Source organism: Chlorocebus sabaeus, chromosome 7, assembly GCF_047675955.1.
Source record: "Chlorocebus sabaeus isolate Y175 chromosome 7, mChlSab1.0.hap1, whole genome shotgun sequence".
In the NCBI taxonomy this organism is placed as follows: Eukaryota; Metazoa; Chordata; class Mammalia; order Primates; family Cercopithecidae; genus Chlorocebus; species Chlorocebus sabaeus.
The window spans coordinates 86,132,174-86,144,809 of NC_132910.1; positions in this window are offsets into that span (position 1 = coordinate 86,132,174).

Sequence of the window (12,636 nt, forward strand, 5' to 3'; positions counted from 1 at the left end):
TTTTTTTAAAATTTGTATTTGCAATTATGAAAGAAAGAGTTTCTAGGTGAGAAGCTTCCTCTGGGACACAGCTTTGCCAGGAGGCTTGCTATCTGCCTCCAAACTCCAAGCATTTAAAGCCTCGGGTGAGACATTAATTGAATTGGATCTAAGGAGCAAAGAAGCATGGATTCACTGGAGCTTCCATCTTTCCAGCATTATTGAAACTGACCCCGGGAAAAGATGAAATGGGTTACACATATTGCTGTGGTGAAACCCAGGAGAAAAGTATGTAAAAAGTTATCCCTAAAAGGAGACAGGAGGATATGTCCCTTAGTCTAATAGATTAGATAAAGGACAGAGCCTGATACCTGATTTTTTTTTTTTTTTTTTTTTAAGCAAGCACTACAGCTTGGGGGAGTCTGACACAAGTGTGCTCGGAGGTGCATTTTGAGAAACACTCCACTAAAGCATTTAGAACTTCAGGAAGATAAAATGCGTGAAATTTTATCTCAGAAACAACCATCTATTGGCCAAACATACAAGGGAGGACAGAAATGAGAAGGTAAACATGAAACTCAAGTAAAGAAAATCTGGACTTAGAAGTTGACAAAATATGAACGTGTCCATGCAATAATAGATTCAAAAATGTACAAAAATGATCTACAGAAATTTTAGCTCTTTTCTTTATCTCCATAGCATTTAATAGTGCTTAATATCATTATTTTTTCAAACATTACCTCTCCACTTTGAACCCTTTAACAATTTACATGCTTTTTTTCATTTCTTTTTGGTATTTCTGCTCCTTTTTCCTATTATTTTCTAAATATCCCTTGCCCCTAAACATAGTTATCATCCAAGGCTAACTTTCTAGATATCTTAAATTTCTTCCTCAAAATAATGATATCCAATAATAAATTAATTTCTGTTAATAAGTTTCATGGTGATTTTCATCCATGGTTTGCCATTAGCCATGGCCATCATCTGTTTTTTTTTTGTTTTTTGTTTTTTGGTTTTTTTTGATTCTTTGATGGATAACACACAATGTAGGTTCAAAAAAAAAAAAAAAAAAAATGTCCAGGGAGTCAAATATGTGATTAATATGTAAGTTATGTACTCTGATCTTGCAAGAAGGAAGACATTTAAGTAAAAATGAATGTGGGTAGTAGATTTCAGAAAAGTTTTCAAGTGTCAAGGAAGAAGACGTGCACAAAGACTAGGAATCCAAGATAAAAGTGTTAAATGACGAGCTTGTATAAAAAAGTTGAGAATATTGCTTGGAGGTTGGGAGTGGCATCTATAATGAAAGGAATGTGAATTTTCTTTAATATTAATTGCTAAATTATTACCATTAGCAACTATTTTTTATTATTTTTAAAGTTATTATTTTAGGAACAATTATGTTCTGGTATTGTGTAAATTTCTTTCGAGTTCATAATTTCATTTAAATCTCACCTTTGTAGAAGAACCAACACTATTTCCACTTTACACATGAAAAAACTGTGGTTGGAGGGACAGTCCCAGCCCCTGTAAGAATACTTTGCTAGGTGCTCTCTCTCTCTCTCTTTTTTTTTTATTAGTTGTCAAATGCTTTGTGAATAATTATTTTTAAAAGCAAGAATTAGATGGTTGAGTATCAGAGCCTTTCACGTCTCAAACTGCCAAAGACATAATCTGTAATGTTCCATCTATTAAGAGTTAAACCCAACTTTTACAAGATTGTGTATAGCTTACAAATTCTATGAATCTATAGTTTTTAAAAGCAAAAATTATTTAAGGGCTTTATATTTATTTGACTTATTTGCTTAAGGCAGTGTAAGTCCTAATATTGTTTAGTACTTTCACACAGAAATGTTATATTGTGTATATTCTGAATTTGATTCTGCCCAACTATGCCCGCACAGTAGTAATTTGAAATGATTCTATGGATGTGGTGGGATGGTAATGTTTCAGGACCTGGTTTCAAAAGTCAGTCTCTAGGAATCAGAGCCCCAAATTTTAAAATCTAGTAGCACCTTCCACCCTTCAGTTTTCCCATAAGATATCCATTATGATTCTCACACATCAGAAATACAGAATCAAACATTTAAGAAAGTCAAGAATCATCCAAGTTTTTGTGTTTAACTTCTGTACTTACTTTAATGTATAACTGTTACATTGGTAGGCTTGAAGAAACCTAGTCAATTTTTCTGTTTTAATCATCATATGATCAATAAATGATCCTAGGTTAATTAACTGTCTGCTTGGTTACTTATTTTTGATCTACAGATGCTCTTCAACTTCCCATAAAGTTATGAATGGATAAACCCATCGTAAACTGAAAATATCATTAAGTTGAAAATTCATTTAACACATCTAACCTACTGAATGTCACAGTTTAGCCTAACCTACCTTAAATGTGCTTAGAACACTTACATTAACCCATATTTGGGAAAAATAATCTAATAGAAAGTCGATTTCATAATAAAGAATTGATTATCTGATAGACTTCATTGACACACTGCACTGTAGAGAGCAGTGTCAGTTATTTACCCTCATGAACTGAAGCTCACTACCACTGCTCAACATCACTAGAAATAATTGCATTGCATATTGCTAGCCTGGGAAAAGATCCAAATTCAAAGTATAATTTCTGTGGAATGTCTTTCACTTTCCCATCCTAATGTTAGAAAACTGTAAGTCAAGCCATCGTAAGTCATGGACTCTCTGTATTTGTTTTTTTATTTCTCTCTCTCTACTATGGATTTATGCAGTTGTTGTCTTTTACTACTGAAACCTGCTTACAGACTGATAGATGTCAGACCACTGTACCGATAAGACTTTCTATTTTTTTTTTAATTATTATTATACTTAAGTTCTAGGGTACATGTGCACAACGTGCAGGTTTGTTACATACGTATACATGTGCCATGTTGGTGTGCTGCACCCATTAACTCGCCATTAAATTAGGTATATCTCCTAATGCTATCCCTCCTCCCTCTCCCCTCCCCACAATAGGCCCCGGTGTGTGATGTTCCCCTTCCTGTGTCCAAGTGATCTCATTGTTCAATTCCCACCTATGAGTGAGAACATGTGGTGTTTGGTTTTCTGTTCTTGTGATAGTTTGCTGAGAATGATGGTTTCCAGCTGCATCCATGTCTCTACAAAGGACACAAACTCGTCCTTTTTTATGGCTGTATAGTATTCCATGGTGTATATATGCCACATTTTCTTAATCCAGTCTGTCACTGATGGACATTTGGGTTGATTCCAAGTCTTTGCTATTGTGAATAGTGCTGCAATAAACATACGTGTGCATGTGTCTTTATAGCAGCATGATTTATAATCCTTTCTGCTTTTATTCTCCATTAAAGAAGAGATCCGGTTGGTCGTGGTGGCTCACACCTGTAATCCCAGCATTTTAGGAGGCTGAGTCAGGTGGATTACCTGAGGTCAGAGTTCAAAACCAGCCTGGTCAACATGGCAAAACCCTGTCTTTTCTAAAAACACAAAAATTAGTCGGGAGTGGTGATGCATGCCTATAGTTCCAGATACTAGGGGAAGCTGAGGCAGGAGAATTGCTTGAACCCGGGAGGCAGAGGTTGCAGAGAGCCTAGATTGTGCCACTGCATTCCAGCCCAGTGACAGAGCAAGACTCCGTTTAAAAAAAAAAAAAAAAGAAAAAAAAAAAGAAAAGAAAAGAGAGAGAGAGAGAAGAAGAAAAAGAAGAGATCCAGGTCATTTTATGAACCAGGTTAGTAGAGGCATTTGATTCTCTTTTCATTTTGGTAACTTAAGTCACCAGTATTTTGGGTCTCAGCACTCAATCCTTTATTTTCCTCGTTCTGGTTACCTCATAATGTTTACCTTGTTTTTCTTATTTTCATGCTTAAATTATTCCTCTCTTCAGTAGAAATCATTATGATATTCTGCTAAGTCAGCATCAGAAACTCATTTATTCTTGTATTTTTTTTTTTTTCTTTTGAGAAGGAGTCCCATTCTGTCACCCAGGCTGGAGTGCAATGGCACAATCTCAGTTCATTGTAACCTCCGACTCGCAGGTTCAAGCTATTCTATTGCCTCAGCCTCCTGAATACTTGGGATTACACATGCCCACCACCATGCCTGGCTTTTTGGTATTTTTAATAGAGACATGGTTTCGCCATTTTGGCCAGGTTGGTCTGGAACTCCTGACCTCATGTGATCCACTCACCTCGTCCTACCACAGTGCTGGGATTACAGGGATGGGCCACCGCACCCAGCCCTCATTTATTCTTTCACAAATATTTATTCCACTTCTCTCCATCCGTTCCTGTGCATCAATTCCTGTATATATTAAACAAGACTTCCATGATCCCTTTTCTTACAGAGTTTAGAGTTCATTGGAGAAAAAAGTAATGTTAAGCTAGTAACATTCATAAAGTGTGATAAGGGGTAGAATAAGGAAAGTACAAACATAACATATAATGTGTGAAACTCATCTTGTTAAAGTCAAATAATGCCTCTTAAATGTTTAGGGTGAGATGTGAGGGATATGTTGGAAAGAAGATGTAGTAAAATGTAATAGGTATACAAGACCTATGAAAATACCTTCAAATGAGGGTTAGTTTAGTATATTTAGAGAATTATGTTGGGATTCACTCAGGATGGTGGCAGAAATATTAAAGGGAAATATTAGGGAAAGTTATAGGGAATAGTCACAAACTTTTCGGAAGGCTAAAAGGTTACATAACTTGCAATAATCGAATAGGCTGAAGGCAGCCAGTTCTTACCTTCGAGCATTAGGTCATAGGGTAAATACTAGGGACAATAGAGGCTTCCGCAGTTACGTCTGTTTACCCTACCTCCATTAACTAACCTTTGAGCCAGAAGGCCCTCTGGCGAAGGGCTATCTCCCCGCTCTGGGCGGGGGGAGGTCATCCAAGAATATTGTCTCCTAATGGTATTTACCTTAGACCATGGTACCTGAGCTTTAATCATTCCTAGAACTACTCTCTTAACCATGTTCATTATCCACAAGTGCGTTTACTCAAATCTTCTGTTGTTAATTGTATACCAAATAAATGCCTGGAGTGCAAGCTGCTTAGGGCCGGCGGCACAGTGACAAACCTCTCTTTGTGTGCAGGCGGTCGGACACTCAGCAGGACTGGCAAAGCAGAATATCTGTGTGTCAGTGTACGTTTCATTCATCCATCATTTGGGTCAGGGTCTGCGGGTAGACCCCTGCAGCTAACACCCTCTTGTGAGGAGCAATACCTGAGAATTAAAATAGAGTGATGGTACTTTATTCTAAAACAATTGATAAATTTTTTAAAATGTTAGGAAGCAAAATTATTGATCAAGACTGAATGTGTACGGAAATAGTTTGGAGTCAGAGTGATAAGAAAACACATGCAAAAGCCGGGCACGGTGGCTCATGCCTGTAATCCCAGCACTTTGGGAGGCCAAGGCGGGCGGATCACCTAAGGTCAGGAGTTCGAGACCAGCTTGACCAACATGGAGAAACCCTGTCTCTACTAAAACTACAAAAAATAGCTGGCATGGTGACACATGCCTGTAATCCCAGCTACTTGAGAGGCTGAGGCAGGAGAATTGTTTGAACCTGGGAGGCCCAGGTTGCAGTGAGCCGAGATCACACCAGTGCACTCCAGCCTGGGCAACAAGAGTGAAACTCCATCTCAAAAAAAAAAAAAAAAAGAAAACACGTGCAGCTACTCATGTAGCATTGATGGACACATCTCAAGATCTTGCTCCTGCTGCTTGCAGATCGTTCCTCTCACATCCTCTTGTGACTCTGGAAAATTTTTTTCTGAAGCTTAAGTCATGGCTACCCATCATACATAGCCCTTGTCATCTGTATTCTTCACCTGCTTTCAGAATTTCAGCCCCTTACAATCACAGAAGACTGAATATTTGTCACAATCTTTTCCTCATTTACAAATTCTGACATTTTTCTTAGCATTTAAAGTTGTGTAAGTTTTACCTGGGTAAGAAGACAGGAAGAGTTGCTTGTACTGAATAAAACAGGGATTGCAAGCTTCTTGTAATTTGTGCATTGGCATGAGGTTGCATCAGCTCAGAGCAAGGTCTGCTTTTTTGCCAAGCAGAGACGCATTTTACAATTAACACTTCCAGCAGGAATAACTCTCCTCTAAGTCACTGAAAGATGTTTTTGATTTTGGTTATATTGGCACGTTAACTATAGGTTTCAATACCTGCGTTAGTTGTCAATTGCCTAACAATCATCTACTAATTTGGTGCTTTAATATAATGGTTTATTATTTTTTCAGATTTTTGGGGATTCTCTTGGGCTCAACTGGGTAATTCTTCTGTAGATTTTGCTGGAGGTCAGTCCCTTATGAAGCTCTATTCAGTTGGCAACTCAGCTGGGGTGAAATTATGCAAGGTGGCTTCCATCTTCCAGGATCCCACATATACGGCTTCTAATCATTCAAGGTCTAGCCTGGTTTTCCTTATACAAAGGAGACTGAACTCAAAAGGGAGAAGCAGAATCCACTATGTTCTGGGCTCAAGAAGCCCAAGTATGTCATTTGCACTGCATTTAATATAAAAAAAAAAAGTCACAAGAATAACTCACATTCAAGAGAACAGGAAATAGAATTTATCTCTTGATGTGAGGAACAATATGCTCACATGGCCATAGAAGGAATTAGTGGTTATATTTGGAGATTACTTACCACTTTCTCTTTTCTCCTACACTCTGTGTCTCAGAGATTTATGCCAAGTTGCTTAAACATTTTGTATCTCACTGTCTTTCTACATAAAAAAGGGATGTTAGAAAGCTATTTATTTCATCGTGCTTTTGGGTCCAATGTGGTCCTTGCATATCACTTAAAACAAGAACTGACACATGGCTTATTAATAATTGTAACAATTATTAATTATTATTACTATTACTATCTTTTTCTTGGTAATCACTATCATTTTTGTTCTTCCTCAATTTGTAGCAGGTCTACAATATGTATTATTTGCTTACTTAGCAACTTAACAACTTAGTTACTTAGCAACTTAACTTCAATATTATGTTAATTATTTGCCACAAATAATTAAAATATTTCTCTAATATCTGATATAAACTTTGAAAGCACAGTAAGAACTATTGTCCAGGCTAACAAGATTAAGCAATCACCATCTGTAAATATTACATTTAGATCAACCATTTCAAATTCAGCAGGTGTTTGCCTTTCTGCACTGCAGACTATACACATAACAAGTTATAATGGCTACTGTAGTACCCAGAAAGAGATCATGAAAATCAAAATACATTGAAGTGTCCCTTTCAAAACCCTTTAGACTAGATGGGATCCTACTATCATTGATATCATTTTACAGTAATAAATAACTTGAAATTTGTTGTGTTATGGAAAACATGACACCATATTCTTTCACCACTTTTAAAACCAAACAGATAAAGAATTCCAGGCTGGGGGTGGTGGCTCATGCCTGTAATCCCAGCACTTTGAGAGGCCAAGGCGGGCAGATCACGAGGTCAGGAGATCAAGACCATCCTGGCCAACATGGTGAAACCCCGTCTCTACAAAAAATACAAAACTTAGCTGGGCGTGGTTGCGCTCGCCTGTTAGTCCCAGCTACTAATACAACCAAAACCCAAAATGAGGCAGGAGAATCACTTGAACCGGGGAGATGGAGATTGCAGTGAGCCGAGATTGCGCCACTGCACTCCAGCCTGGGAGATAGAGTGAGACTCCATCTCAAAAAAAAAAAAAAAGAAAAAAAGAAAAAAAAAAAGATTTCCAGTGCACTTGATTTTACAAACCATATTGAAATATGCTTTAATGTAAATCAATATTTTGCTGCTCCAGCAACTCCATTCTTTGTCCATTTTTACTGATGAATGATTCTTTGTCACTCACTCTGGGCTCCTTTTCTAACCTCCCATCAGGCCGCGAGATGCCTCTTGTTATTTTCCCTCATACATATACATTTTATATGTATTATATATATATATATGTTGCCAATTAATTTTATAATATTAATATCTCAAAAATAATTAGTAATTAGAAACATAAAAATATAGCAATTATATATTGAAAAATATAATCCTACAAGCATTACATCATTTAATTTCAATAAACAGTGAAATAAATAGGCATATTTTTGTCTTCACATGAGAAAAATGATTTTAGACTAATTTTTCTAAGTTTACATAACCAGATCACGACAAAATTTGAATTCTGAGCCCAAGTTGACCAGACTCTATGGTTCAAATTCTTACAATAAAGACAAAATATAAAAAGAAACCCTCAACTATGTATTGTAAGTCAGTAAAGTTATCCTCAGGTGGTACTCATTTTGATACAGGATAAACTTTCTACCACAATAAAACAAACAAAATCCCTTATGATAAAAATTAAAAGAAAACACGTATTATTTATAATTTGGTAGTAGCACAGTTTGAAGGTCAAAAGTGAACTGATACTGACTTCTTGTACATATTTACTACTTTTATTTTTTACTCTAATAAACCACTGTCCTTTCTTCTGTCTACAGAAGATAATGTTTTTTATAGTTGCAATTACTCTGTCTTCAAAACTATGGACCTGTCTGCAGCATTTGTCAGTCCCTTCTTCCTTGAAACTTTCTCTTTCTTTTGTATTCTGTGTTAATGAATTGTTTTAATTGTTGTAACTCTCTTATTATAATTTCTCTAGTTCTTGTTTTTTTTTTATTTTTTGAAGAAAAACCATATAAGACGTGTGCAGTGCCTCATCCATGTAATCCCAGCACTTTGGGAGACCGAGGCAGGTGGATCACTTGAGGTCAGCGGTTTGAGAACCAGCCTGGCCAACATGGTGAAAGAAACCCTGTCTCTACTAAAAATACAAAAAATTAGCCCGGTGTGGGGATGCCTGTGGTCCTAGTTATTCGGGAGGCTGAGGCTGGAGAATTGCTTGAACCTGGGAGGAGGACGTTGCAGTGAGCTGAGATTGCTCATTGCACTCCAGCCTGGGCTACAACAACGAAACTCTGTCTCAAAAACAAACAACAAAATAATAATAATAATTATATATATTTATCTATAGATATTCACGAAGTAGTCTTTTCAAAGATTTATTTCATTCTATTCATTCTACTCTAATTGACTTTAATTTTTATGGGAATATATATCAGTATCATTAGCTGATAAAATTTATGGCTCTACATATCAGAATAATGTACATATGATTATTTTTACAAATGTTACCTAACAATTCTGGAGCCCATATATAGAATCAAGACTCTATTTTGATCCTTAAGAGGGCAGTCATCCTAGATTAAAAAAACACTCAATTTCTTATACTTACCTCAAAATTAGTTTGGTTTCATTGAATGTGATCTTCCTACACTGGGCACTGCAAGAATTAGGGTGATGACTGCTTCATCTCCATCTCCAGTGTAGTGCCTGCAGCACAAAAAGCAGCCATTAAAGTTAGTAGACTTAAAAAGCAAATAGTTTAAGAGAAAAACAAAACAAAAACCCCAAAAATTCATGTGAGCCAGGTATGTTAGCTCGTACTTGTAATCCTAGCAATTTGGGAAGCCAAGGTAGGAGAATCACTTGAGGCCAGGAGTTTGAGATCAGCCTGGTCAACGTAGTAAGACTTCATGTTATTTAAAAAATTCAGTTAAAAATAAACTTAAAGAATCATGTTTGCCTCAGTTATCTTCTTTGCTCTAGTTATGCATCATATTTTCATTTCTAGGAATTGATGAGATTTTTTTTTTTTTTTTTTTTTTGAGGCAAAGTCTCACTCTTTCACCCAGACTGAAGTGCCGTGGCATGATCTTGGCTCACTGCAGCCTTGACCTCCCAGGCTCAAGTGATCCTCCTGCCTCAGCCTCCCAAGTATGGAACCACAGGTGTACACCACCATGATGTGTTAATTTTTATTTTTTTTTTTTTTTGTAGAGATGGTTTTTCACCACATTGCCCAGTCAGTTCTCAAAATCCTGGATTCAAGTGATCCACCCACCTTGACCTCCAAAAGTGCTGGGATTACAGGTGTGTGCCACTGGCCTGCTGATAGGATTTTGAAACTGATTGTTCATAACTGAATTAATGATAGCAGCATGGAATTCTAGAATTTTTTTCTCCAAGTAATCTAGATCTGACAGTTCAGTCATCTGTAATCCTCTCTTCTTTATTTTCTTACTATTCCAGTTTCAGCATTTTTACATTTCCTTAGAAACATTCCATCTAGCTAACTTATTGACATGTTTGAATTTCACCCTGATTTATATTTTATAGTCCATATTTACATTAGTAACTTTAAAGCATGAATCTGATTACATTTCTCACATTCAAAAATTTTGATGAGCTCATAATTGGTTACAGAATAAGTAAAAGGTATTTAAACCCCTCTGAAGATAGCTTTAATATAGCCATATATATTCAAGAATATCCAAATAATTGGTCAGCACCTCTCTATGCTCTGAGATCTGAATATTCCTCTGTGTTTTGCTTTTGCTTTCCCCACTACTTGGGATTGTCTCCCTATCTCACCTCTGCATGTTTACGTATTGCTTATCTTTTCAGACAGTACTCGAATGTTGCCTTATTCATGATTCTCAAAGCCAGCAAATAACAACCTGATAAAATTAAATTGGTAAGAAAAAAAAAAGGAATAATTACATGCAAAGCAAGGCAAATAAATTCTTCAAGAAATCACTGAAAAGCGTTAATATAGATGTTAATAAGTGAAAAACAGCAGAAGCAGAGACTAGTGTGGATGCACTTATATTTCCTGTTTTCAGCAAATCTGTCTGTGATTCTAAGAACAAAATAATATATTCAATAAATACATATCTAAGCAATTAATAAAAATTAGATTAATAGACACATAAAATTAAAACGTTCAGTCTGAATAATATAGAATTATTAGAAATATGCAGTTGTGCTTATATGTGTTATTTCTAATGTATCCCAAATAAGAAAAAAAAGAACGAACTGTACCTAACATTTACAATTGTGAAAGCAACAGAGAAGACAAGACAAGAAGGAAACAATGTTTATTTAAATAGGCAGAAAAATACAATGGAGAAAATGCAGAGAACCTTTAAAAAGTTAAAGGATCCAAGACAAACCACAAATACTAACCACAATGATATTTAATTCATTTTTGTTGGAAAATCTGAGTCACTGTTGTCAGGTTCTGAACTTTCAGTGGTGCCAGGATGTCTTGAAGTTGATCTTTAGTCCAGTAAATCATTTATTTTGGCCAAGTCAAAATGGTTTCCTGAATTTCTGCAACAGGCATTAGTAGTTCTGAAAAACTATGTGTTTGTGTATGTGTGCATAAGCATATATACATATATATATAAATTATACTAATATAAAACTACTTATATATGCACACACATACACATATGCACATACATTTTTTCTTCATTAAATCAAAATTTTCATATTTTTTAAAGTGAGACTGCATCTTAAATATAAGAAAACAGGTAGCAAGATGAATTCATATGTCTTTGGTTTTGATTATGATAAAGTCACTGTTTAGTTTAAAAAAATAAATGACAATTTTGAAAATAATAGTTATATAATTTTTTAAAATATTCACTTTAAAAAATGTGTTCTCTTAGCTATTTAAGGTTTTATGTTGCATTAAATAACGCATCAGAGTTGTTCAAAGATAATGGAACTTACATGTTTTTCTATTAAAAGCACTAAAATATAATAGAGAAATATTCTTTCTAGAAAGATTTTAGCAGGTGAGCATAATAAAATAATTTACAGAAATGGGATATTTTCTGGAAAATATATCTGGAGAGCCTTTCAACTTTATATATTTGTTCCACTGCCTTTTGGGGGGTGTTTAATTTTGAAGGCTATGAGCAGTTCAAAACACTTAAAAACTTAAACATGAGAATTCAGAATGTAATCATGGTTACTCAAGAGCTCATATAATTAGGCTGTCAATCATCACAACAAATACTCATTTCAGAATATTTCACTATCAGTAGCTTTGGGGTGAAAATCAGTTCAATTTTCCTCTTTGCAACCAGATATAAATAATAACCCATACAAATCTAGGAGGAAGAAGAAATCTCAAGAACTTCCTCTTAGTCTCTTGAGATAGATTTTTTTCTGGCAATGATTCCAAGAAAAGAAAAAGATTCTGCCTATAGACGAAATGCATAATCATCAGTTTCATAATACATTAGTAGATTTTGGTATACAAATTGTTAATGGAAAGCATTTTTAAATAAATAAATGAAATAATAAGTCATACATGTTGCATTGCAATTTTTATGTGGGATGAAACTTTTCCAAACCGGCATTTATTTGATTAAGCATATTTTTTAGCATTACTTTTCACAAATCAGTAGTGTTAGCTGTTCAGATCTAATAAATGTATAAATGACAACATAGATTTATAAAAAACAGAATGAAGGTGCAAACCATTATAAAGATCTATATGGCGACAAACAAATGTTTATTGAACAGTAGTTATCAGGTACTATATTATGTGCTGAGAAAAATTTAAACAATTACTGTTAACATGTATATGTGAAACATATATACATATATATACACACACGTATATAGTATGCATGTGCATGTGCGTTGCATTTATTTCTAGGTAAACTATCTAAAAAAATTATAAATAGTCTCTAGAATTATCAATGTTACGGTAATTTTCCATTCCATTT